Source organism: Prionailurus viverrinus, chromosome A2, assembly GCF_022837055.1.
Source record: "Prionailurus viverrinus isolate Anna chromosome A2, UM_Priviv_1.0, whole genome shotgun sequence".
NCBI classification, from domain to species: Eukaryota; Metazoa; Chordata; class Mammalia; order Carnivora; family Felidae; genus Prionailurus; species Prionailurus viverrinus.
In genome coordinates this window covers 46,248,879-46,275,867 of record NC_062562.1, presented here as the reverse complement: position 1 = coordinate 46,275,867, position 26,989 = coordinate 46,248,879, and the positions used below count along the sequence as shown (strand labels likewise).

Here is a 26,989-nt window from a genome sequence, read left to right as displayed (position 1 = left end):
TGTGTCCATGTCCTAACCCCCAGGACCTCAGAATGTGAGTTGTCTGGAAATAATGTCATTACAGATGTAATTAATTAAGTTAAAATAAAATTCTTAGGGTGGGCTTTAATCATATGACTGGTATCCTCATTAAAAGAGGGAAAGTTGGACACACACACACACACACACACACACACACACAGAAAATGCCACTTGAAGGTGAAGGCATAGACTGAGGTGATATATACATAAGCCAAGGAGTGCCAGATTGCTTGCAAACCTCCAAAGTGAATAGAGAGGCCTGGAACAAATTCTTCCTGATAGCTTTCAGAAAGAACCATCTCCACTACCACCTAGACCTTGGGTTTCTAGCCTCCAGAACTGTGAGACAATACATTTCTGTTGTCTAAACCACTCAGTTTTTGGTACTGCCTATGGAAGCCCTAGCAAACTAATACACTTGCTATCTCTGATCTGGTAAAGAATCCCTTGAGGAAATGTAATACTAGCCTATGTGGAAAGTAAAGAATTCACAGGCTTTCTCTTATGTAGATGTCAGAAGCCTGACCCCAGGTTGCAAATGTCTCTTTTTTTTCTTCTTCAAATTCTATCTCAGGCCAGACATGTCTTCTGAACTGTTCGTGGTGACCTTACTGTTATTGTGTCTCTGCTACGTTTTGTGCAAATGTACACAGGAGTGTGTATGTGCTTGCAGGCACATATATATGTGAACGCTAACCTTGTCCTTTCAACAGATTTTGACTTTTGATACCAAGGACACAAAGAGAGACTAGAACAGAATTTAAATATCTTAGTTGTGTTACCATACATATGGTCACATCTACAATACAAAAAAATATATAACCAGACTTTTGACTGAAAATTTCAATAATCGCTTACACTTCCTGCATGGATGTATAGAAAGATTTCAGCCATAGAGAGGCACAGAGGGGCCCAGCTAAATAAAAAAGACCTCTGAAGAATACAGATGATCTAGACATTTTCATTCATTTCTAAGCTTTGCCATAATCTTAGAATGTAGAGCTCTCACTACATGTTATATTTCAGTAAGTAGTTTGAAAAGCACACAGACGCAAAAATACTTTGGTTCAGATGAGTGGCTTCAGAAAACTATATGGATCTAGTGTTTTTTTGTTTTTTGTTTTTTTGGGTTTTTTTTGAGCGTTTCTTGCTTCATCTATTCTAACAGTATAATTCAGTATGCTCTGAAAGATTTTCCTCCCCTGTGCCCTGATGATCGCTATGGTCCCTTTCATTTACAAAATGCTACCAGTCTAACATAAATAATGGCATAAGTAGTTGGTGTTAACATGGATTTTTCAAATATGACTTTTCAAGGTTGACATTCTTACATAAGCCCTCATTGGTGATGTGTAACAACAAAATCATCTTGCAAATTTAACAAACAAGTCTAGGTTTTGTTATCAAAATTTTAACTGTCCGTGTCTTTGATTATGTGCTGTGGAAATAAGAGAGAACTTAACCAGGGAGTTGATGGATGTGAATAAAAAAGGGACAATAATAGGATTTTTATACTTATTCATAAGGAGAAGGTCACAAAGATCTGCATTATCTGCAATTAATGCCCTGTGTCAATATAAGCGAAATGTACTCGTCTGCCTGAAAAGAAGAACTCGAAAAACTTAAGGTTTTAAAGGAATTCTGTTTTATAGAAGGTAAAGTGACTTGTGATGAATGGAGAGTTTGTGTGGAATCCCTGATCTGGTCATTAATTCCTTGAGGAAATATAATAGCCCTTAGGGAAAGTAGAAACAAAACAAAACAAAACAGCCTTTCTCTTCATAGTTGTCAGAACCCTGATCAGGTTGAAAAAGTCTGTTTTTCCTTTTCTTTGCAAATTTTATCTCAGACTAAACACATTTTTCTGAGTTGTTCATGGGGTACTTTGCTGCTGTTGTGTTTCCAATAGGTTCTGTGCCCATGTACATGTGCACATGTGAACCTGTCTAGATGCCACAGGGCCACAACAAAACTGTAACATCTGTGATTGAGGTTAGAATGGTTTTCTCAGGGGCATCGGGATGGCTCGGTTGGTTAAGGGTTGGACTCTTGGTTTCAGCTCAGGTCATGATCTCGCAGGTTCGTGAGTTCAAGCCCCACGTAGGGCTCTGTGGTGACAGTGAGGAGCCTGCTACAAATTCTCTTTCTCCCTCTCTCTCTGCCCCTCCCCTGATCATTCTCAAAAATAAAGAAATAAACTTACAAAAAAAAATCTTCAGGGTTACCTGGGTGGCTCAGTTGGTTGAGCTTCCGACATCGGCTTGGGTCCCGATGTCACAGTTTGTGAGTTTGAGCCCGGCATTGGGCTCGCTGCTGTCAGCACAGAGCCCGCTTCAGATCTTCTGTTCCCCTCTCTCTCTGTCTCTCCCCCGCTCACACTCTCACACTCAAAAATAAATAAAACATTAAAAAAATTTTTTTTTAAATCTTCAAAAAAAAATGGTTTTCTCAGGCACAGAGTAGAACGTCATTAACCAGACGTTATACACAACACTCAACTTCTCCAGTGGTATAAAAAGAACGGAGACTTCAGATTTTCCTCTTAAGATTCATGGTGTTACAAAGACAAATGAAAACCAAAATGAACTCCTACAAGCCCAAAGGACTTTGACATAACTTTGACACCATCAGCCTAAAATACTCCCTAGTCTCGTGGAAGTTCTAATAAACTCTGGAGGAGGCATTCATCCAGGGTAAAAATTTATTCCATAAAAATTGTCTTTTCTTTAGGGATGCTTCTGGAAATATCAACACTTATCTCACGAATGGCTCCAAAAATGACTCCATAGTCCATAATTTATCTTTACAAGCATGTATCCTAAGAGTCTGGCTCCAGCAGTGTGGGGTTCAAAACCCAAAGAGGTACAAGCAGGACTGTGACTTGTAACACAAACGTGATAATAACTGGTGATCAAATGTAATCTGACCCAAGATTTTCTAATGATGATACAGGGTTACAATTTGGGGGCTTCAACAAGGTTGTAGATAACACATTTTTAAATACCGATGTTTTTATGATCTCATTTCATATCTGTCAGTTCAGGTTTTCAGGATATCCATCAGTGTATATGAAACATTGTGCCACTGGTTTGACTTTTCCAGGATCCAAATGCTTGTTTTCAAACCTGTGCTGAGTTAGGTTCCTGAATTATGCTAGTACATTTCTGAAAGTTCACATATCTGGCAAACAGATTATTTTTCTATTTATGAATTCACTTCTTTTGTTGTTTTCTAGGTAGTGTGGGCTACCAAACACAAATTTGGTGAGACTTTCAGAAATGTGGGAGGATTAATTATTTAATATGGTGAACTATTCCTGTTTTGTTCACAGTAACAATCTGTCTTCAGACACCCCAGGACATGCCCTGTATTTGGACTCTTTCTCCCCCAAACTCATCAGTGTTAGCAGATATTTAAGGACTCAACAAGACAATTATGGATAAAGTACTAACTAGTACTCACAAGACCTAACTAAGGCTCATATACATTTAAGCAGCTCATAATAAGAGAGGGCAGAGATGGGAATGCTTCATCTACTCAACCAAGGATGTGCTATCCACACTGGTCTTTAAGGGTCAGGTGATGCTTACAGTGTGTATATGCATGCACCATTCTGAACCTGGTGTGAATTATCCAAATGATTTCCCCCTTTCTTTCTTCTAAACCTCAGTTTAGAAATTCTGCTGGGAAGGCTTTCTCCACCAGCCTAATACAGGGCATGGGTCAGGGCTACCATGTTGCCCAACTAGAAGGGTACCATTCACATTGTGTTTTCAGTGGATGGTGCCCCTGGAGTTAATGCAATGAGGCAGACCTCCCCACATGTCCCTCTTGTGTGCTATCAGAGCACTCTGGGCTTACCTCTTCCTCTGACTTTATCCAGCTGGATTGCAACTGCCTGTTTCCTTGTCCATCTCCCCTCCTTAAGAACAGGGACTGTCTTCCTTTTATAGGGCTGAACTTGACAGAGTATGCACTTAGTACAGGTTTATAAAGGACTAACGTGAGTTGTTGAATTGGGAGACCCTGGATCCTGCACTCCCCGACATCCAGCCCTGATCAGCCAGTAGGAGTGGTCTTGTTTTATTCTTTTAATTTTTATATATTAAAAAAATTTTTTTTTCATGTTTATTTATTTTTGAGAGAGAGACAGACAGACAGAGTGTGAGCAGGGGAGGAGCAGAGAGAAAGGGAGACACAGAATCCAAAGCAGGCTCCAGCTCCAAGCTGTCAGCACAGAACCTGACGCGGGGCTCAAACTCAAAGACTGTGAGATCCTAACCTGAGTTGAAGTTGGACACCCAACCAACTGAGCCACCCAAGTGCCCCTGTGGTCTTGTTTTAGAAAAAGGTGCTACTCAATCCATATGGCAGCTTCCTGTTCCCTGTCAGTTATGAGAATTACCTCCTGCCAGGCCCAGTGCCCTGTGGACCTTCTGAGAGAATGGGGCTGCCTGAGGGGCTGAAATGGGAGACAGGAGTTAAAGAAACCCAGGTGCTCCCCGCTTGATTGGCAACAGGGTTTTAAACAGAAGCACTTCCACCCCCTCCTACAACCCCTTCTCTTTTCTAAGGTGGACCTGTCAATCCTAAATTCCGTTTTTTTAATGGCAGAGGATTATATAACCAGTGAAAACTGTTTTTTTTATTTATTTAATATTTTATGAGTATATAAGTATAGATGGAAGTATCAAAATCATTGACACCAAAAAAGTTGGTTCAGCTTTGTGGAAAACAAATCCTTCTGCTGTAGTACATTTTTCCATTAAAAAAGAAAAAAAGAAAAACTGATTTTCAGAGTCCTGCCAACAACACTCTAAATGTAAGTGCTAGATTTGCAAATAGGCTTATATTCAAATTTAGAGAATATGCATATTCAGAGACTTATTATTCAGGAAATATTTGGTTATCTTCAGACTAAGTAAAACTTTTGGCTAAAAATAAAAGGGGTAACATATAAATAGTGGGGAAAGTTAGGGAGCATGCCATCACAAGAATAAAACAGAGAGAAAGAGGTAAGGAGAACTGCGTGTTGTTTGACTTGTCTTTACCACTACCTGAAATTCAATTAAATTTAACAAATATTAACTGGGTGCCTAGCATGCAGAGGGTGGAAAAATGCAGTCTTGACTCCCATGTTCTTCGAGTTGAGTAGGCAGGATATAATGGAACAATGAGACTGATTCATCCTCTCCTGCACCATTATGAAGAGCAGGTGTAATTCAGCGTTTGGACTTCAGTTCCAGAGGTGGCCTCTGATTGGTTTAAGCCTATTATGGTAGCCCCACCCCCTAATCAATGATTGGTTCAGGCACTCAGCAGGCCACAGTGGTTGGTTTAGGAATGACTGTGTGACCCAGTTAAAGCCAATGAAACACCAAAGAGAGTTTTTTTCCTCAGGGTTTCAGGGAATGTTTCCTCTCCTACGACAGAGAATAGATAGTAGTCTTCCAAGAGCCCCTGTTGTATATGAATAAATGGCCCAAAATCATCGCAGCCTCTGGCCAGTTGTCTGAGGATAGAAGATGTGAGCAAAGATAGGTAGCATCAAGAAAATCACAGAGAAATGGATGGAGAACTTTGATCAAGCCTTGCCTGAAGCTGTACTACCTACTTATTTTAGTTATGAGTCAACAGATCTTTTTTATTGTTTAAGACAGTTGGAGTTGTCTTTTTTTTTTTTTCATACTAACTGATACAAGTGATAAGCACACTGATATTTGTAACACTGGTCAAAATATATGATAAATAATGTTCAGGTTATACGAAAAGAACAAAGCAGATTCCATCAGAGATGAGATCTTGATGCTAGTAATCATAGAGTTCAATAAGAAATATATTATCAACTAGAAATTAAACTAGGCTTATGATGATGAATTACCAGCCTACAGAACAAATAGCAAACATTAAATAAGAGAAACCTAAGTTAGAAATGAATCATAGAATTTAAGAGTTGGAAGAGATCTTAAAGCTTAGATAGGAAAGCCCCTAGGTTTCCTGTACAGAAATAGGCCCCTAGAGGTTAAGTAACTTGCCCAGAGTCACAGAACTGGATTGAGCAAGACTGAGGACCTAGTTTTTTTGAATTCCAAATGGGGTTCTTTCTGCCACAGTTTCCTCTCTAAAGATAGGAAATGAAATAGGAAAATGGTATTTTAAAATGTCAGCATTGGAAGAGGAGAGAGGAAAATTCTGCATTTTTATTTAACGGGAATTTAGGAAGCTTATAATAGAAATTTTGGATATTTTGTTTTTAAATCAGACCGTGGCCTTTAGTAAAAGGTTGAGCATATGCTACCATGTGGAACCACCTGGGGTGGCACTGTTGCTAAGCGTCCCACCTAAAGTAAGGCAGTGCTGGTTCAACTCATTCTCGACCCAAACCCTGACTCCCCTTCCCCCCCTAGAGCTGTCAGTCAGCTGGCTCTCACCAGAGTTAGACTATACATTATTTTACAAGATCGAAAGTCAGTCTATCAGGGGTCACGAGCAATAGTGTGTTCAGCCTGGTGCTGCCCCAATATAAGTAGTAAGGGATGTTTCTCTCTCTTCCTCCACATATCGAGCAAGGTAGGAGATTCCAATAGAACTGTATTACGCTAAAACTGCAACAAAGCAGATCTCGATTTAGAACTGTGTTCTGGTCTCAGGTGTTCTATTTTAATTGCTCTAAGATCTTAGACATGTTTAATCTCTGGGCCTCCATTTCCTCATCTGTTAAATAACAACTGTCCTGCCCACCTTTCGGGGTTGCTATGAAGATCAAAAGAGCTAATGATTGTGAAAGCAGAGGGTGAATTCTACAACCCTGTTATCATGATCTGCTTCATACCCCCTCAGTTTAAAGATCAGGGGGCCAAGAGCAGCTGAGTGATTTCCTGAGGACTGTTAGTGACAGGTAGAGGTACCCCTTCCTGAGAACAGTGAGAGCCGACCTCCAGCACAGAGATTCATAATTACCTACAAAACAGCCACAAGATTTGCTAGATTTACTCAGCAACTACCTAACGAAGCTACATATGAGCACTGGATTATACCCTCTCTTTTAGAATGATGCCCCAAGTATAATTAAACATTATATACAATGTCAAGAGAGATTGGTAAGAACAGTCTAGCCAAAAGAAGCCCGTTTTAAAAACAGTTTCCGGCACTATTTTGCTCTTTAGCTAAAGAAAGGAAAAATGCTCAAAGAATGAGTAGGAAGTCTGATGAAGGAAATGAAAATGATTTCTTGTGGACTTGCATTAATATTACAGTCATCCAACAAATCATTCTCTTCTTCAAGGAAGAAGAATTTCTTCTTCAGGGAAGAATTTCCTAAATTCTCCTTCCACACGAGTTGGTGAGCCCTCACACTCGAGGCATTTACCCATAACTTAGCTAGAGTCTCCAGAGTTAACAATTTAAACAAGTGACGTCTTGGCTTAACCAAAAGGACTCTAAGATCTTAGGGTCTATCATATTAACATTCTTTCTATACTCTGTCTTATGTATTTGTCTGTTTGCTGCTTTCCACAGCCGGATCTGAAGCAGTTTATACAAATATCTCCTCTGTCCAAGAATAAGATAAGTGGAGCAAGTATGGAGAAAGAAAAAAAAAAATGTGGGTAAGGAAATGTGATGAACTGCCAAGACATAGATACCCAATAGCCCACCTCAGTTGCCGGAAGTGGGGGAAAAAAAGAAAAGGAATGAAACCAACCAACCAACCTACAAACAAAAAACAAACAAACAAACAAACAAACAAAAAACCAAAAAGCAAATTCTAGGCTTTCTAGAAGCCAAGAGCAAAGACAATCTTTGCTACCTGGTTATTGCCATGTGGCTCACACTCAGCGGCCTGTGTGGGGATGGCGGGCGGGGGCCGAAGGCAAGCTTGGCTTATAGCCGATGCAGTGCACTCCTGTGGCATCATACTAGTGAAAGCATTAAAGTTCACCCTGAACTCTGAATATTCACTTTTAAAACATCCATCTGCCATCCACCCACTGAACCCAGTGAAGTGGCTGCTTCACTTCTCCAGTGAGTACCCTATTTACAGATTCTCCTACCTCCAGCAAAGTGGGCACTATCCAAATTCAAAGGCTGTATTTGCTCCCAGGGAAGCCACTTGGAGAGTCTGCTAATTCACTGCCCTAGGCAACTGCTTGTTTCATCTCTGTTCTTTTCCCAGCCGGAGTCTTTGTTCCAACTTATTTGTATGAGTTAATGCTTCTTGATATCCAGAGGCCTATTCCAGAGCTCACTCATTAGTCAAATCTGTTTTTTCACTCATCAATTATATTCTTTTGTAAACTCGCTAATCCAAAGGAAAGTGAGTTAGGTAATTTGGAAAAACAAACAAACAAACAAACGTTTAAATATTGGTATTATAATGTTTTCATGAAAAGTGCTTCTCTAAATTAGAGTCAGGGTGCATATGTGAATAATGCAAGTGGATGTGGAATTTTAGGAACAGGTCTTTATTCCTGGGTCCCATCTCCCTAGAGTTTCTCTCCTCTGATGTTCCTTTTTAACAACCATACTGTATATAAATAACTTTATTCCTTGTTGAAAAAATAGAAGTGTGAAATGACAGGACAATGGGTGTGTATGGGAGGTAGGATTGGGACGTTTGAAGTAGGAAAAGGATGGGCAATACGAACTGGGCAGCTTGATTTAGCTGTGTCTATAATCATTATTTAGTGACAATTTTGTTTATCACCATCTGCCTTGCTAATCACGGTTTAAGAACTAGGACCTTAATTCAACCTCTACAGATTGTTTTAAAGTATTTGGTCTATCTAACCACTGATGAGAAATTACCAGAACCTTTCAGAGAAAATTTTTAATTCATTTACACAGACTTGAATGTTTAAATTACATGAACATATCATCACTTTTATTTTAGTCAGTTTTCTTCTCTTGTTTTGATCTGCCGTTTGACTTTTTGCCTTGCCAACCCAGATTCAACTGTCTTCAAAGATGTCTTTAGCTATCATTTAAAAAATCAGCTCTCTTTTCTTTGGATAATTTTGCAACCTGGAGAATTCAAACAACATTGTCTAGTTGTGTTGTTGACTCATGTGCAATCTTCAAAAAAATACATCATTTTTGTGTGGCTGATTAGGTTTTGTAGCAAGGTTCTCATAAACATATGCTCTTTGGAGAGTAGCAATAATTCCGTCTGTTTTTCTTTCCTGTTCTTTGTAATACACAAGGTGGAGGATGTACAGATGTACAGGGGATGGAAATTACTCAAACTCTCCATACCTTAAAAATGCATTTTAGATAGAAAAGATTTTTGTTATTTGTGTTGAACAGTACAGTTTAGGAAAAGGAACCATAAATCTATAAAACGTATCTATTGGAATGTTTTCTATGGATTCTAGTGGTTTTTTTTTCTTGGCCATCTGTTGCTACAAACTAACAAATGAGAAATAGCAATTATTATGAAAGCAGAAAAACCAAAGAGTGGTTCTCTCCAGTTTTGGAATAGGTTATACTGCTTTGTATTCATCTTTATCTGAAGATGTCAAATATCAGTGGAAACCTCAATGCCTCTATGGGGCAGGTAATTTTGTGTTATTTTCTAGAGAAGGATAATGATAGACTGAGAGGTTAATTAATTCCTGAGGTCATATCGCCATAACACAAAATAAGATTTTTAAGGTCAGATTCGAGGAACAGAAGTAGGATTGGCTATGAAACCACATCAACAGAGATTCCCAGATTTTTGACACCAAGGCTATGTTTATTTGACATAAAGATAGGCAGGTCGACTGGCTAAAATTTTTCTCCATCTCTCCAGTCTTCCCTCCACTTAATCAAATAAAACATAAGCTCCTCTTGCTCTCTCCAAAGTTTTATCTGTAAGACATGAATTGTAATACTAATACTTACCTCCTAGAGTTGTTTTCAGGAAGAAATGAGAAAATGGAAATATCTTATTACAGACACTAGCACTTAGTAGGTACCAATGAACGTTAACTGCTATTATCGTTGTGATCAGATCATAAAGAAAATAAATGGAGGACTTCAAAACTCCTGACGGGGGAACGTTAAAAGAATGCTTGCTTAGTTTACAAAAGAGAAAGTTTTCTATTGTTTCTTCCAAAAGATTGGCAGGGATAAAATATGCTTCTGTATCCTGTCATGCGTTATTATCTATCTAGCATCTATGTATTATTATCTATAATTTTCTGTTTTCATCTTTTATCTATTATCTATCATTACCTATGATCCTGTCTATTTTGTAAGAATAAATTTTTATCCTGTAACTCTTCATTTACCCACGACCAACTGACGAGTCAAAAACAGTTACAAAGGAGAAATACAGAGGAGGTAGCCAGCAGCCACTTATGAAATTGCCAATATTTGATAATTTTTGACTTAAATAAGTGGCAATTTCCTAAGACTCAACCTAATAGACTCTGAATACAGTCACATCCAGGCTAAGAGTTAAAAACCAAAGAGACTATTTTCTACTGTTTCTTCTCACCTACTTCCAAAGGATATGGAACAAACATAGCAGAAAACCAACAATTGAATAGGAAATAGTAATTCACCAGGATAGTACAAACTGTAGAGGATACCCAATGTCTGCTTATTGTATTTTCCATCTTCAAAAGCCGTTTTAAATATAGCAAATGTTATTTTCTAAATGTAAAATATAAGCAAATATCAAATGATATATATTTTTTAATTATGGCTATTTCTACCATGAAAACCCACTATCTTTTAATGAGACAAAGATATTTTAAAAATTTACCATAGATCAGCTTCACTTTTAGAGGACAAGCCTATTTTTAATAAAATTCTCTATTGTTTTAGCCCATGTATTTTTATTATGTGTTAAATAGCTCTAATTTTGAAGAGTATTATTATAAGATAATTTTGGACCTTTCTTCTTGCTGTTTTCAGCTTCCTTAATTGGTTGCCTAGCTAACAGAAACATTAGCTAGAAACACCTAGCTATTTGAAATATTATGGCTTCGCTGTCAAAAGGGAGAAGTCAACTGGCTTCTTAAGCGTGTCTTCGAAGCTGGGACTATCACACTTCAGCAGACCCTTTTTTTCATACAGGCTGAGCAACCATCCATTATAGTGTGTATGCCCTCTCCCAGGACGGACTAACTCCAGCACACCAATAAAATTATGACATGCCCTCCAACACACAGTTACATTTCGCTGAAGTTCAAGGGTTTTCAGATGTGACATCTTTACGAGAATTTCCTATGTCAAAGTTTCAGGACTCACACACTCTGGCAAATTACCAGGACACTATTCTCAGTTGGATCTCCTCAGGAGAACAGGCTGAAGTATTAACATGAGGGTTTTTGCAAGGCTCCCTATGGCACCTTTGCTGAAAAGATATTAAACCAAACAGCTGCTGATATGGAAACCGGCTGTTTGAACTGTAACTTGGTTAGATATGTTAATAGGGGAAGACTATGATGTCTGACGAACGTGACGCAGGAAATGACTAAACAATTAATGCTTATTACTTTGCAGTTTTCCTGGGGCCGGGGAGGTGGTGAGGGTGGTATCGTGTGGGCACTAAACTGTAACCCAGGTCAGTGAGACTTGAAAGGGACCATTTCTTTGTTCTTTCTAGAGTTTCAGGCATTATAAATATTAACTTGTCCAAGATCCTACTTCAGAGCAATCATTGACAGGACAAATGAAACATTTTGCAATACCTTAAAAAAAAACAATCCTATCAGTGTTACAGAGCTCATTTTATTATCCTGCTTCCTAAGAAAGCCAGGAGGCCTCAATAGCTCTGGCAGAATTTCTGTAAAGGTGATGGAATTTGGCCCTTTAATGACGCAAAAAGATGTACGCATGGATTTTGCAAGTTCATGCTTCCACATACATAAATGCTGGATTCAATCCAGGTTTTAACTGTTTGGACTTTTAAAATAACACAAATATAGATACCGTAATATGGAATTTCACTTAAAAGTACAAAGAGTTCAGCATATAGAAATGTACTGGGGCTCTGTGCACCACTGATCTTTCACAATATTAGAAAACTGTAAGAAAGGGTTTTCCCTTACAATTACTGTCATTTTATCACCAGTAGAAAAATGATCAATTATGCAAAATGTTTATAAATACAAAACAAGCAATTTCCAACATGATTAAGACCATTGATGATAATGCAAGAAATAATTACTAAGCCAGGGTCAGGCAAATTATGGTCTGCCAACTCACCTGGGAGCTAAGGATGTTTGTTTTTATGTTTTTATGTTTTTATTTTACTTATTTCAAAAAAGTTTTTTTAATGTTTATTTATTTTTTGAGACAGAGAGAGACAGAGCGAGCAGGGTAGGGTCAGAAAGAAAGGGAGACACAGAGTCTGAAATAGGCTCCAGGCTCTGAGCTGTCAGCACAGAGCCCCATGCGGGGCTTGAACTCACGAACCGCGAGATCATGCCCTGAGCCTAAGACGGACGCTTAACCGACTGAGCCACCCAAGTGTCCCTGTTTTTATGTTTTTAAAGGGTGTAACAAAGCAAAGAAGAATCAACAGTGACTATTCATAGTTGGCAGAGTCCAAAATGTTTCCTAATCTGTCTTTTACAGATTTTTACCTGTAGTAATAAGCAGTTCCAAATTCTATGAGGTGAACTGCGCTTTCCATCTCAGATCATGTGTAAAGATGAATAAAACCTTCTGTGCCTGTAAGTAGTTTATAATCTACACATCCAGGGCATAAGGCTAGTAAGTAAGATAGACCTTGAAAGAAGATGATGTCAGATAAGGGCTTCAAAGGAACAGGTCCCAGGGTTGGTGGGAAAATAGGGAGTGGCCTCTTAGGAGGGTGATTCTTAAAATGAACCTTGAAGACAATAGAAGATTTTGAAGGATACTGGTGGGGGGATGAAGAGGGAATCGGAGAGACCAGAATGCAGGGGTGTTTCTGTAACCAGTGGGTGATCCACTCTCAGAAGCACTTAGGTGGCTGAAGGTGGCCTACCAGAATGGAAAGTGAAGGTAAGTGTTGTGTGACAGAGGCTGTGATAAGGAGTTTGTGTGGAATGGAGAAATTCATTCTCTTAGAGACCCAAAGGACAATTCATATTTTTACTTTGGTTTCTGCTATTACTGTACTCTGTTAGGGTCACAGGGAACTGTTTTTTGATAATCCGTGAAAAGGAAGGAGATAGTCCCTCTTAGGCCTGGTGCATCTAGTAAATGAATGGCTTTTGTCTGTAGGCCATGAATAATAACATTAGTATATGCAGTTACCAAGTCGCCATTAAAAAAGCAAGCAGAGTTTCAGTCTACTCATCAGAATTCTTGAAAGCCTGTTTTCAAGGCAGTTCAAATAGAGGCGAGGCAGCCCAGGTTGGTGAGGCCACCAGGAACACGGAACATGGAGTTCTGAGTTTGCCCTTGACTCAGTGCGTGACCTTCGGCAAACCACTCAACTTCTCACTATCTCAGCTTCCTTGGCAATAAAATGGGGATAACAGATCTTAGCCACCTCATAGGAGTGTGACAAAGAGTAATAAATGTCTGCAAAAAGCTTTCAAGATAAGTGCTCCTGAAAACTGGGGGAGGGAGTTGGGGAGAAGTTCTCTTTCAAGAGTTTAGGTGAAAAAATGAGATTCTTCAAAATTAAAAGAGGACACAGTTTGCAGCTTCTGAGCCAAGAGCTTTGCAAAATAGAAGGGATTACCTATGAATTGTACAGAACCCACAGACTGCTGAAGGTACATGTAAACTACCAGTAGAATTCTGTGACTGTATTTTCTAAATTAAAATCAGGAGACAAATTATTTTGGTGGGAGAGAATATTGAAAATCAGACAATACCGCCCTAGACAGGGTGGCTACATATGGCTGCTATATCTGTACTCCAAAGCTTAGGATGTTCCACTCAGTTCTCCTGCGTATTATTCAGTTACAAAGTTGCAGAGGGAAAAACATCCCTTTCTCCACTTCTTTTTCTCTTCAGACTTTTTTTTTAAGTTTATTTATTTATTATTAAGAGAGAGAGCACAAGCTGGGGAGGGGCAGAGAGAGGGGGCGACTCAAGAATCCAAAGCAGACTGCAGGCTCTGAGCTGTCAGCTCTGAGCCCAACACAGGGCTTGAAAGGGGCTCGAACTCACGGACCATGAGATCATGACCTGAGCTGAAGTTGGATGCTTAAGCAACTGAGCCACCTAGGCACCCGTCTCTTCAGACTTTCACAGTCCGTCCTAGAGAGGGACAGTGGCAGTAGCATCTACCCTGCTGGAAAGGCTGCCTCATAGCTAATGGTCTGTCACTGGCCCTTAGAGGCCAAGGGAGATACTAAATTTCCTAAAAAGCTGAAGAAGCAGCCCTGAGATATGCAGCTTCTGGAGCAGACCACTGGGGATACCAGACATGCTCTGCACTGCTCTGGAAACTTTGGGTGGTGAGATATTTCTTAGTATTCTTGCCTTCCCCTATCCCCACTCCTTCTTCCCTCTCACTCCCTCCCTTCCTCTTTCTTGCTGTCTCTCTCTCTTCCTTTCTTAAGGGAATCTTTTACTTTATAGTTGGCTAAACTGGAGAGACAGGCCAAAATAGTTCAACTTGCAATTTGCTATCTTGTTGGGAGGACAATAGCTCAAAACCACGAAGCCCTGAGTTTGACCCTAGCACTCTGTGGCTACTGTTGACTCATCCTGATAATTATCAGATTGAATCTTCTCTACTGGTTTGATAATAACAGCGAGTGGAAAAAGAACTTCAATCAAATGTTCATGCCTAATAATCGGTCTCCTGATTGCCTGTGTAGACTCTTGGTTCTCTTAATTTTCCTGGTATGTATAAGAATCTTGATTGCTATTGATGCAATCCTTGGGTGCTGCTAGGTGAAAATCTTAGGTCCACTGTTTTCGGGCCCTTGGAGAATGCTGCCTGAATAAAGAAGGGAGCAAAAAAGACAGAAGTACCAGTTGGAGGTGGCTGGAATAGGAGAACGTGCCCTCTGATGAAATCTTGATTTTATGTGGCTTTTCTTTATAATAGGACGGCTAAATAGGAAGTTTAGCTGGAATGTGACTGCCATGGTTCTACCTTTCTTATTTTTTGGAGCTCTCATCCACTGATGCTCCCTGCCACTTATAACTTTCATCACTTTTTCCTCAAGGGAAAGAAAACGTACCTCTCTGACTCAGCAGCATGCCAAGGCCATTTGAGCCTTCCAAACGTTCCAAAGGAACATTGATTTGAATTCACCTGCTTAAACAATTAGTCTCTAAGATGGCAGCTTGCAACTTCCTTAAAGTAATGGTGTGGGTTTGGAGGGGAAGTAAGCTTGTTGGTAATTGTTTTAATTTTTCAGCTCATATTTATTCGTCTGGTTGCATGTGGTCTTTCAAGCCTGATACTCTGCTGAATTACTCTCTATGTTAAAGTAAAATGGGAAGAAGACCAAATTTCTGTTCAGTGGAACTATGCATTTTCTGACACTGAATCACTTGCACATCCATAGTAAAAATTACATATGGATGACCCACCATTCCACTCAACAATGTGTAAGTTATATACACTTATATGTATATAACCTCTGAGTGATATATAAGTGTGTATGTGTGCACCAAAGAATTACATTATTCACAGCAGCACTGGTCTTACTAGTCAAAAATTAGAGATGACCCAAATGTCTATCAACTGTAGAGTGGATAAATAAACTGTGGCATCCTTATAAAGGGGAATGTTACATAGCAGGGAGAAAGAATGAGCTCCTAATATACACAACATAGAAGAATTTCAAAGAAAATGCTGAGCAAAAGAAGTCAGACACAAAAGAACACATACTAATGAATCTGTTTACATGAAGTCCATAAACAGTTAAAATTAGTCTACATTTTGTATTCTGATGGAAATCTGAATGGTGGGGTTCTTTGGGGTAGGGGATATAGTTCCTTAAGGGAAGTCCCGTAATCTGGCGATGGTTACAGAGCACTGAGCAGTACAATAGTGATTTGTAAACTTTTATGTATCTATGGTATACTATAATAATGATTTAATTAGAAATATGCAGAGTCATTATTATCAGTTTTGGTTTCATGTTATTTCACTTTTCATCAGAATGAAATTCACATTCATCAGAATGTTGTGCAAATGTTCTTAAGCTGAAAAAAATAGGAGACCCAACTTAAAATGGTTTAAACCAAGGGTTGGCAAACATTTCCTGTAAAGGAAAAAATAGTAAAGACTGTAGGTTTTGGGGGCCATGTGGCTTCTTGTGAGTACTCAGCTCTGTGTTGTAGCAGGAAAGCAGCTATAGACAATAGGTAAAGGTGAACAACTGTGTTCTAACAAAACTCAAGTGAATGTGGAAACCATCTTAGAATTCTGCCTTCTACGAAACAACTCTAATCTGAAACATTAAATCAGGGAATAGCACAGTAGAAAATTGCACATTTGGAAGAAATAGGCTTTATTTGGCATTCTCCTTGCTTGGAAGATTTATATTTAAAATCCAATTCCACAAAAACAAAGGTTACATGAAAGTCCCATAAGATCTTTAGCTATCCACTGTAGCAAGACTGTCAAAATACCAAATTAAATACCAAAGAAAATACTGAACTGTTTACATTAAAAACAATCAAAGTGACAAGGGCTTTTTAAAAACTGTAATTGTTATTTATCTATTTCTAGACTCAGTAATGCCCTCACAGCGTTCACATTTCCAAAGATAAAGGGATGTGCAGAGAAAAATCTCTTTTCTAGTTGTTTCTTTTCTGGAGATAACTGATGACTGCAGTTTCTGGTTTACTTTTTACTTTGCAATAGGCCATGGAAATCGTTTTACATCAGTTCATGAAGAGCTTTCTCATCCTTTTTAACAGCTGCATAATGTTCCATTGTAGAGATGTAACCCAGTTTAACAAATTTCCTGTTGGTAAACATTTAAATTGTTGCTAATCTTTAGATTAGATTGTTCCTAATCTTTCTTTTAGAAAGTTCCGAATCTTTTGCTACTACAGAAAACTGTGTGTCAAATAACTTAGTACCCACATTATTTAACACATGTTTGAGCACACATATAGGATAAATCACTGAAGTGAGATTGCTGCATTAAAATATAGGTAAGCTGGGGCGCCTGGGTGGCGCAGTCGGTTAAGCGTCCGTCTTCAGCCAGGTCACGATCTCGCGGTCCGTGAGTTCGAGCCCCGCATCAGGCTCTGGGCTGATGGCCTGGAGCCTGTTTCCGATTCTGTGTCTCCCTGTCTCTCTGCCCCTCTCCCGTTCATGCTCTGTCTCTCTCTGTCCCCAAAATAAATAAACGTTGAAAAAAAAATTTTTTTTAATATAGGTAAGCTTATGATTGTGATATCTAGTGCCAAATTGCCATGATAGTATTGTGCCAATTTAAACTTTCAGCAGTAAAATTGGAGTGCTTGTTTACCATGCTTGTTTCAACAGCGAATTTTACTTGAGTTTACCCAATCTGACATGTGAAAATGATATCTTGTTTCGAGTGACCTGGAACTTCCTTCTATTTATTTCTTTTTCTGCAGACTGTCTTTTTTTATTGAAATGTTGATCTTTTTTCTTATTAGTTTGTAGGAATCCTTTGTCTGTTATATGAATTGCAGTTTTTTTTGTTTATTTTTTTGTCTTTCAATTTTGCCAATGTTTTGTTGTTGTTGTTTTGCCATATAGAAGTGTTAGGTTTCGTGTATATTTCAATTTTTTAAATGGATTCTGGCTTTTATTCTATACTTCAAAGGGCTTACCCTATTCCAAGAGTACATAAAAAGTTGCCTAACAATTTATTCTGCCATACTCAGAATTTTCTTTCTCCTTCTTTATTTCTAAAAATGTTAATCCATTTGGAATTTATCATGGTGAAAGATGCAAGGTCTGAATCCAACTTTAATATTTTCCCCCCAGAGAGCTATTCAATTGCTTGAACACCATGTATTGAATGATATCATTTTATTATATACTAAATTTCTTTTGTATTTGAGTGCATTTCTGTTCCATCGAGCTACTGTCTATGCATGTAGCATGCCTTTTCAATTATTACAGCTTTACATTTTAGTACTTAATGCAGCTAGGTTAACCCTTGTTTTTTTTGGGGGGGGGGTGGATTTTCCTGCATACTTTGGCATGTTTATTTCTTCATATTAATGTTATAGTAAGTGTATATCATTTCCTAAAAACTTTTTAACATCGATATATATGTTTACATTTAGAGATAATTTAGGGAGAATTGACATCTTTATAAAGTCTTTAAAAAAATTTTTTTAATGTTTACTTTTGGGAGAGAGAGGGTGGGAGAGAGAGAGACAGAATGTGAGCAGGGGAGGAGCAGAGAGAGAGGGAGACACAGAATCCACGAAGCAGGTTCCAGGCTCTGAGCTGTCAGCACAGAGCCTGATGCAGGGATCGAACTCATGAACCGTAAGATCATGACCTGAGCCAAAGTCAGATGTTTAACTAACTGAGCCACCCAGGCGCTCCTATAAAGTCTTTTTTATTTATTTTTTTTCATTTTATATATATTTTTAACGTTTATTTATTTTTGAGAAGAGAGAGACAGAGCATGAGCGGGAAAGGGGCAGAGTGAGGGAGACACAGAATCTGAAACAGGCTCCAGGCTCTGAGCTGTCAGCACGGAGCCCGATGCGGGGCTCGAACTCACGGACCGTGAGATCATGACTTGAGCCGTAGTCGGACGCTCAACCGACTGAGCCACCCAGGCGCCCCTATAAAGTCTTTTTTATATAAAAACATAAATATTCTCTGATTTGTTCAAGTGTTCTTTTTGACCCTCGGTAACTTGAAAAGTCTTCTTCGTACAGCTCTTCACTTCTCAGGTTTTTTCCTGGGAATTTAATCTTTTTGTTGCTAATGCAAATGGAGTCCTTTCTTCACTTTTATTTTCTGATTGTTGTTTCAAGGACTTTTAAAAACCAAAGAAAAAATTTATATTTAGCTAAATACATGGAATATTCTAAACCATGATAAGTAACCATAGCCCTTGTAATTTAATTCTGTTCAAAATAGTGGAAAGGGGGAAAAAAACCCATTCCCAAATTCATACAAGTAGAAAGATATTAAGAATAAATTAAAATCTTTTTAAAGTTGTTTCTTGATTCACGTTTTAACCTTAAAATAGAATCCATATAATTTTCTCGTTCTCACACATCACTCACTGTTCATCTTCTGCCTGGTAGGGTACACATGTTTTTACTCAGTGCTTCTCAAGGTGCTGTGCTAATTGCCTACCTCTCCCCAGGGGAAGGCTGGCAGCTCAGCTATTCTCTTCTTTCTCACCTAGATCTTAAGGGACAAATGCTGCTGGGGACTGGAGTTTACAGCTCATGCAAAGGAGCTGGCTGATGCCTCCCCCCTGCTGTCACCTGCCAGCTCCCCTCAACAATAGCCTGGGAAAGCAGTCTGTCTCCAGGAAATCCCAGCTCTACCGAGAACTGAGAACATTTCCAAGGTCAGCTGGAAAGAAGAAGGAAGTTCTCAGAGGACTTCCAGATTTGTAACCTGGGAGGATACGGGATGGACGACTAAGTTGTTCTGGGAGGGCAGCCTGGAGCTGGGAAGACACTGGGCTGTGTAGCCATAGGGTAGTTTTTCCTTTAGTGAGCGGCCACTAAAGGTTCTCATCTTTTTTATCTTGCTTCTCAGCCTTAGAACTGAGTTAGTAGGCTCTCTGACTTTGGAAGAAGCACTGATTGGGCTAGGAAAGGAGAGAGTAGGGTGCCTTCTCACCTCTCCTTTCAAGCAGGGAAAAGACTGGAAGCCATAACCTTCTCTTCCTGGCAACCAAATAGCCTTTTTACAGGCAAAACTCTAATGATCCCATTGCTTGGCTTAAATGGTAGTCTCTGTATTTCTTAGAAGGCAGTCAAGAGGTCTTTTGCATAATAATAGTAATAATAAGAAGAAAAGCTTCTGTATTTGGAGTGCCATGCTCTGTCTCTGTCCCTAACGTGGATTCCCTTATTTTAATCCTCACAATGGCCCTACAAGTCAAATATTACTATATTTCTGATTCACAGATGAGGAAAGTTAGGTTGAGGGACGTTACATAACATTGCAGAAGACAGAGTTGGAATTTGAAATCAAGTATCTGGTTTTAATGATCATGCTTTTTACTATCACACTTCAGTCTTCTGAAAATGAATGGCAAATCTCAATTTTTGAAATAAGGATGAACGAAGAGGTTAACATTTTTCTATATATTAAGTATTTCTTCCTATAATTTTACACATTAATATATCCATTCTAAAAATGTAGGTTTTACTTAATACTGACAGAGCTCATGTCTGTGAGGGATGTTGTAAAGTCCATTCACAAGCATACAATATTTTTTGCTTTTAATGATAGATATACTCAGATAGACATTGAAGTATAAGTAACAGATCAGCCGGCATGTTTATTCTACAACGTTCCAAAGACTATTCTACTTGTGACTATAATTCTGTACTCATGGTTTGTAACATTCTTCCAGAGATGTCAGATGTGTGTGTATGCCTGTGTGTGTGAGTGTGTGTGTGTGTTTATGAATAATGTGATTTCCTTGTGGGTGTGAATTTCATCCTCTCTGTGATTCCTGTGCCCTAACCATATTGCTAGGCAACACAAAGCAACACACATCCCACATTCTCCTAATTCCGTTTAATGTTTCACCAATGGACCTTTGCTTTTATATGCAACCAGAATCACACCAGTGTGTTTAGGGTTTGGATTTTTAAATACTCAAGTGTTCACTCTGATCAAACCAAATGACCATAACTGTCAGAAACTGGCAGAAAAAAGGAAGAGCTGGCATAAGGCAAATACACATATTTGTTTTAAGAGTTCGGTGATAATTCATTAGTAAAATTGAATGTGATTCTTGCAGGTGGTATCAAGGAGAGAGAGAGAATGCCGGCTTCCTTCCAAAGTGTACCTAGGACTTGCAGGGGGATGGAACATGGAATACTCTTTCTGATATTGGTGATGTTGCACATATATAATTTGCTAGATGAAAATGAAGTGCCCATCTTCTTTGTCAACAGAGAGACCAATATTTTCAGGTCAGCTTCCAGCTTAGCAGAATACAGTGAATGTACTCATCATTATAATTCCTTGTCAAAAGCTAAAGTCCCTTACAGTCCTCCTGCCCTCTGTTCCTAGGGAAAGGCCAGAGGGAGGCTTCAGTAGGCATGACGAATACTGGAACTGGGCCCACCATGGACAAACATGGATCTTCATCACTACAAAAAAGGTCCCTTGATGTTTGTTCCCCCATCCCTTCAAGCCAAACCTCAGAGAACCACAGGAGGACCTTTCAAGTCTTTATGCTGCTGATTAGCGGTACTTAAGAGGTAGCACTGCACAAGTCAGAAAGTCCTATGTTGGCACTCTGAAACTGACACTTTACCTGTAAAAGCAAACATCATATTATAACACCTAAGTTGCAGACTTAGAAAAAAAGACAACAAAATTTTTGCCAGTTGAGAGATGACAATTACATGGAAATAAGGCCACTGGGAAGAACAACACATATGGGAAAGTATGGATTGTATTAGTTACCTAAAGCTGTGTAACAATTTCCCCCAAAACTTAAAACAATAAGAAACGTTTATTAGTTCACACAGTTTCAGTGGGTTTAGAGCTGAAGAGTGCCTTAGCCTGTTGATTTCCTCTCATGATCTCTTACGAGTTCACAGTTAAGAGGACAGCCAATGCTGCAGTCATTTGAAGGTTTGACTGGGGCTGGAAAATCCACTTTCAAGATGGTTTATTCGTATAATTGGTAAGTCAGTGCTGGCTGTTGGCAAGAGGATTCACTTGCTCACCATTTGGCTTCTTATGTGTCCTCAAAACATAGTATCTAGCTTCTCCAGAGTGGAAAATCCAAGAGAGAACCACACAGAGCTTCTATAAAGTAGCGTTGGAAGTCATCAGCTCCACAGTATCCTATTGGTTATTTAGGTCATCCCTGTTCAATGCAGCAGTGGACCACGTAAGGGTGTAAATGAAAGGAAGTGAGGATCATTGGGGGCTATCCTGGAGGCTGGCCACCATAATGATAGAGTTGTTTCTGAGAGGAGATTCATGGATTTGTTGAGTGTTTGATCGCACTGGATCAGTGGTCTCAATACAAGCTGCAAGCAGTGTCTGTATCAGAATCACCTGAGGCACTTTAAATATTGGTCTCCCTGGCCTCTTCCCCAAATAGCCTGATTCAATCAAGGATGCTGCCCAGACTTGACAATTACTGGATTATGTGGTCTCCAAGGTCAAGTCCAACCTTAACCCTGTTCCCTAAAGTCTCTAGATCATAGGTGTTACTTAGGGAGTTCGTTTAAAATGCAGATTTCCAGGTCCTACCTCCAGTTTCCTGAATCAGAACCTCTAGGGAGGTCCCTAAAAATCTGTATTTATGCTTAAATTTTAAAAATTTTGACCAAGTCATTCAACATGATTGGAAATTCTATTTTTTTTCATGTTTATTTATTTTTGAGAGGGAGACAGGGTGCAAGCAGGGAGGGGGCAGAGAGAGAGGGAGACACGGAATCCGAAGCAGGCTCCCGGCTCTGAGCTGTCAGCACAGAACCTGATGCGGGGCTCGAACCCATGGGTTGTGAGATCATGAGCAGTGCTGAAGTCCTATCTTAACTGACTGAACCACCTAGGCACCCATCGAAATTCTAAAGAGCATAAAAGAATGTCATTAAAAAGTGTTCTTCCCAACTTTGTTCTCCCCAAATCCCAATTCACCTTTCTAGAGAAAGTGATCAGTATTGCTGTGTGTGTGTGTGTGTGTGTGCGTGTATTCTCTCAGTAAATGAATATATAAAACATATATAACATATATATGTGTACGTATGTGTGTGTGTATATATATACATATATAAATCTGTATTTAAAATTTTTTTATATTTTATTTATTTTTGAGAGAGAGAGACAGAGTACTAGCAGGGGAGGGGCAGAGGGAGAGGGAGACACAGAATCCGAAGCAGGCTGCAGGCTCCAAGCTCTGAGCTGTCAACACAGAGCCCAACACGGGGCTTGAACTCGTGAACCACGAGATCATGACCTGAGCTGAAGTTGGAAGCTTAACTAACTGAGTCCCACCCAGGCGCCCCTAAATGTGTATATTTTTAATTTTTTTAAAGGCAAATCCAAAACCAAAAGCATATATGGTGAAAAGCAAGTCCATTCCTGGTCCTAATCACCAGCTCTCCCCTTCAAATTCAAACACTTTTACCAGTTTCTTGTATGTTTCTTTCTTTTTCAGAGCCAGATCTCTGTCATTTTAATAAGTGACTTCTAATCTGGTGTGTTTGGGACACCCTAAGTCCATTGTAATAAGTTGAAGTAGCTAGAAAACTTCATTTGGCTATTCATGAGTTGTATAAAATGCATTTAGTTGGATTCTATCATGGATATTATGCTTAGATTCATTCATTTAACCATCATTTACAAAGGCCTATGGTGTGCGTGGCCCAGTCAGTGGTGAACAATGAACCCAGCTCACAGAAGCTCACGGTCTAATAGAAGAAACAGCGGCTTTCAGCCCAAGTGCTGTCAGAAAGTTGTGCACAGGGTGCCACAGCAGTTCACTGGCACTGGAGGTGAGTGAAGGCTCTGGAAAAAAGGGGTTTGCCTAGTGGGGCAAGAAGGATGATAAGGTGGTGCTGATTGGGCAAATGAGGAAGCAATCCTTCCTGGCAAAGAGAAAGGGAAAATGCAAGGGGTACCAAGTTTTGATCTAGCACACTGTTCTCAGGCAGCCTTAAAGTGTTTTGATGTTTATGTGCAGGAGAGGCTCAAGGTGACACAAGGGAGGTAAACTGAGGTCAAAATAAGAGGGCAGGACATATGATGGCTCTGTAAGTCAGGTGTTAAATTTGGGTGTGACATAATCAGTGCAAAAAATGGATTTTGGGGGTGACTGACTGGCTCAGTCAGCAGACCATGTGAGTCTTGATCACAGGGTTGGGAGTTCAAGCCCCACACTGGACATAGAGCTTACTTTAAAAAAATATATTAAAAAAATTGATTTGAATGCAAAAAAAAAAATGTATTGGAAAGGGTAAGAGTGGGAGGTAGGGAGATGATTTAGGAAGTTGTTGTCAGAGAAGATAGGTATGGCCTGATTTAGATGGCCGTTGTAGGGATGGAAAAAATGAGAAACATTTTGAAGTTATTTGAAAGGTAGATTTAGCGGGACTTGGTGATTGATAGGGGATGGAACTGGGTCACTCCCAAATTTCTAGCATGTGCAGTTAGGTGTTTTGCCCTCTTCTGAGGGGAACACAGGTGGGAAAACCCTTTGGGAGGAGACATTTGGGAGAATGAAGGATGAGTTTGCCATTTTGAGTTTGAGGAAGAGAGAGCAAACAACTAAATGAAAATATAGTGTCCGACTGAGAAATAAGCGTTGGTCGGTGGTGGTCAGTGGCAGGACAAGCATCTCCTACTTTGTCTTTAAGCCTTGCACTTCACCTCTACCCCTGCTTTTGTCCTGCCTCCCACCCTCTCCCATCCCTTCTAAAGCAGGCTGGTAGTACGGATGGTAGACGGATGGTCCTGCGTCATAAGCTACTGCCTTCACAAAATTCAGTGGCCGGCCAACAGTGTATTCGTTCAGTCGATTATAAATGTTTACCTGATGGCTCCATGTTTACCAGAATGGTGTACAAAGCGGACTCTAAATCTTTTTTAGTTTTTAGATTACTGTGGGTACTGATGCTACCTCTTCAGTATTGCACTGGCCACCGATTGCACTGTGGATTTTTCTGAAGCAAGGTAAGCCTGCAGCCATAGCTTTCTTTGCCTTTTGGAGTTATTAATTCTCGTTGCCAGAATTAGTAGAGCTTACTAATTAGGGTTGAAAATGCTCACCTTTGTTTTGTGCTGTGAACAACCAGCCAGATGCATTTTAAGTTGAGAGGGTGACTAAGAAAATAAGATCTTTGCTATTGTACAGAGAAATCTGAAGAATTTTATCCATTCTTCAGTTCTTGCTAAATGGCTCATTGTATGCTATCTGTATGGTATGGGTCTAGGACAGATTTCTCTCTGAACTTCACAGCATGGGTGGAAGAGAGTAATTTGGCCTTTCCTTTTTCCTGGCAGTCGGTGCCAGTCCATTTATATGGTATGTTCACAGGAGAGCTGACAAGTGTTGAGAGGTTTTATTTGATATGCATTTTTTTAAGTAGAAAAAAATCCATAAAAATAGGTACTTTTAAGCTAGTTTTCCTAGTTAGTCTTAAGGTCATAACCCATTCTGTTTCACTAAAAAATTCCACCTCAAACCGACCAACTCCCTATGTTAAATTCTTTGGGCTGTGTTTAATATTTATGATGAAACCATGTACTACAGGGACAGTTTTTAATGATATAAATGCAAAATCACATTATTTTTCTGTGTAACTTGTAAAAGCCATTCCTTCTAAAATGGGGCTGCTTATGCTAATTTGTTATAGTTAGTGAGTTGCAGGCAGCTCTGTGAATTTACTTTTCTTGGCAGTTCTAGAATATCCTGCCATAACACATACTGAAAAACTGTTTGACGGATTATGAAAATCTGGATGTACTAAAGGTACATCTTGTGCAAACCATAAGATAAATACATGATTACATCTTTAAAAATCTGTTATCTCATCAGGTTAAGGAAATTGTCATTATAACAACCCAAAGAAAATTAAACTGTTTTGAGTAGAAGATATACTTTCCATTTGTAATGTCTATAAATATTTTTAATATCCAATGCTGGTTCAATTTTGCTGGTCTTTCTGAATATACTGCTTGCTGGAGGTAAAGTGTATTCCATCTAGAACCCACCTTACAGATGGGGAGCACATCATTGCTCTAGTTGATATTCTTAGTAAAGTGTAAGAAATACTAGTTGTTAGGATTATTGGTGTAAAATATATTTTGAAATCTTATCATTACTCTTAATGAGGCCAACCAAGTCCTATTACTTCAAAGACATTGAATTACCAGGCCTGTCAATATTAGATTTGCCACTGATAGGTGTTGTTTCATTAATAATAAACAAAAAAAGTATATAATTTGGTTTGATTATGTATTAGCTTCATGTAACCAGCTTCTTTGAAAGAGTCTCTAACCTCTAGCACCTTGCATTTCTAACAGATGAAAAGGTGTTGGGGGAAAAAAACAAAGGCAATTCATTTGTTCATTTATTAAAAAAAAATATATATATACATATATATGTATATATATGTATATATTGAGAAGCTGTTATGTAAAAGGCATTCTATTACACTTTCTTAGGGCCTGAGGAATATACCTTGATGAATAGGACAGATTTGGTTCATATCTTTGCATTCTATCAGGGAGACAATCATGAAATGACCAATTATACAATTAATTCTTTAGCAATTATTAGAAGTATTTTAGAAGATACCTATAGGGTGGGTTGAGGGCAGATAACTAGAGTGGGGAGGAGAAGCAAGCTTGTTTTAAGGGAGTTTTTAAAGTTGAAGTTGCATTTGGAATGAATTGGAATAAAATCTTCATCATGTCAATTAAAAAAAGAAGAAGAGTTCTAATATTTAAAGGTAAAAAACCGAACCATCTCTAAGAGAAATATGGTGTGGTTTGATAAGAATCTTAATACAGACAGGAAAATATTCTTGTGTGTGCTAAAGACAGCATCTTAACACTTGAAGGAATGATTTTTAACCTTACGATAAGAGTGAGATATTATATTCTACTTTAGAAGGAGGAAAAATGGGTAAGAAATGCAGATGGCCAATTAACTTCTGAGTCAAACTTTATTGCTTATGCACGTGGTAAAATATGTAAAACTTAACATAAAAAACTTTAACATGTTTATATGTTTATAAATGCTTCCAATTGATTAAAATACTTCAGTAACAAGGTTAGTCTCCTTGATTAGTGAATGTTCTTACATATTTAGAAGCAAAATGGAATGATTTTTATCTGAAGCTGAAGCATAAGAACAGAGTTGTACAATGAGAGCCTAAACTGACTAAGAAAAGT

The 26,989-nt window shown here is 38.9% G+C and overlaps 1 long non-coding RNA gene across 2 annotated transcripts in view; it reads left to right on the top strand.

Annotated features, from left to right (window-relative positions):
• Positions 1–26,989, top strand: part of LOC125160883 (uncharacterized) — a 113,469-nt gene that overhangs the window by 40,201 nt on the left and 46,279 nt on the right. The window contains exons 2-3 of one of the 2 annotated variants that reach the window (XR_007150394.1): positions 23,440–23,586; positions 24,681–24,763. The exons of the other annotated variant lie outside the window; for it this stretch is intronic. This is a non-coding gene — a long non-coding RNA (uncharacterized LOC125160883). The remainder of the gene's footprint in view (positions 1–23,439; positions 23,587–24,680; positions 24,764–26,989) is intronic. 2 annotated transcript variants of the gene reach the window in all.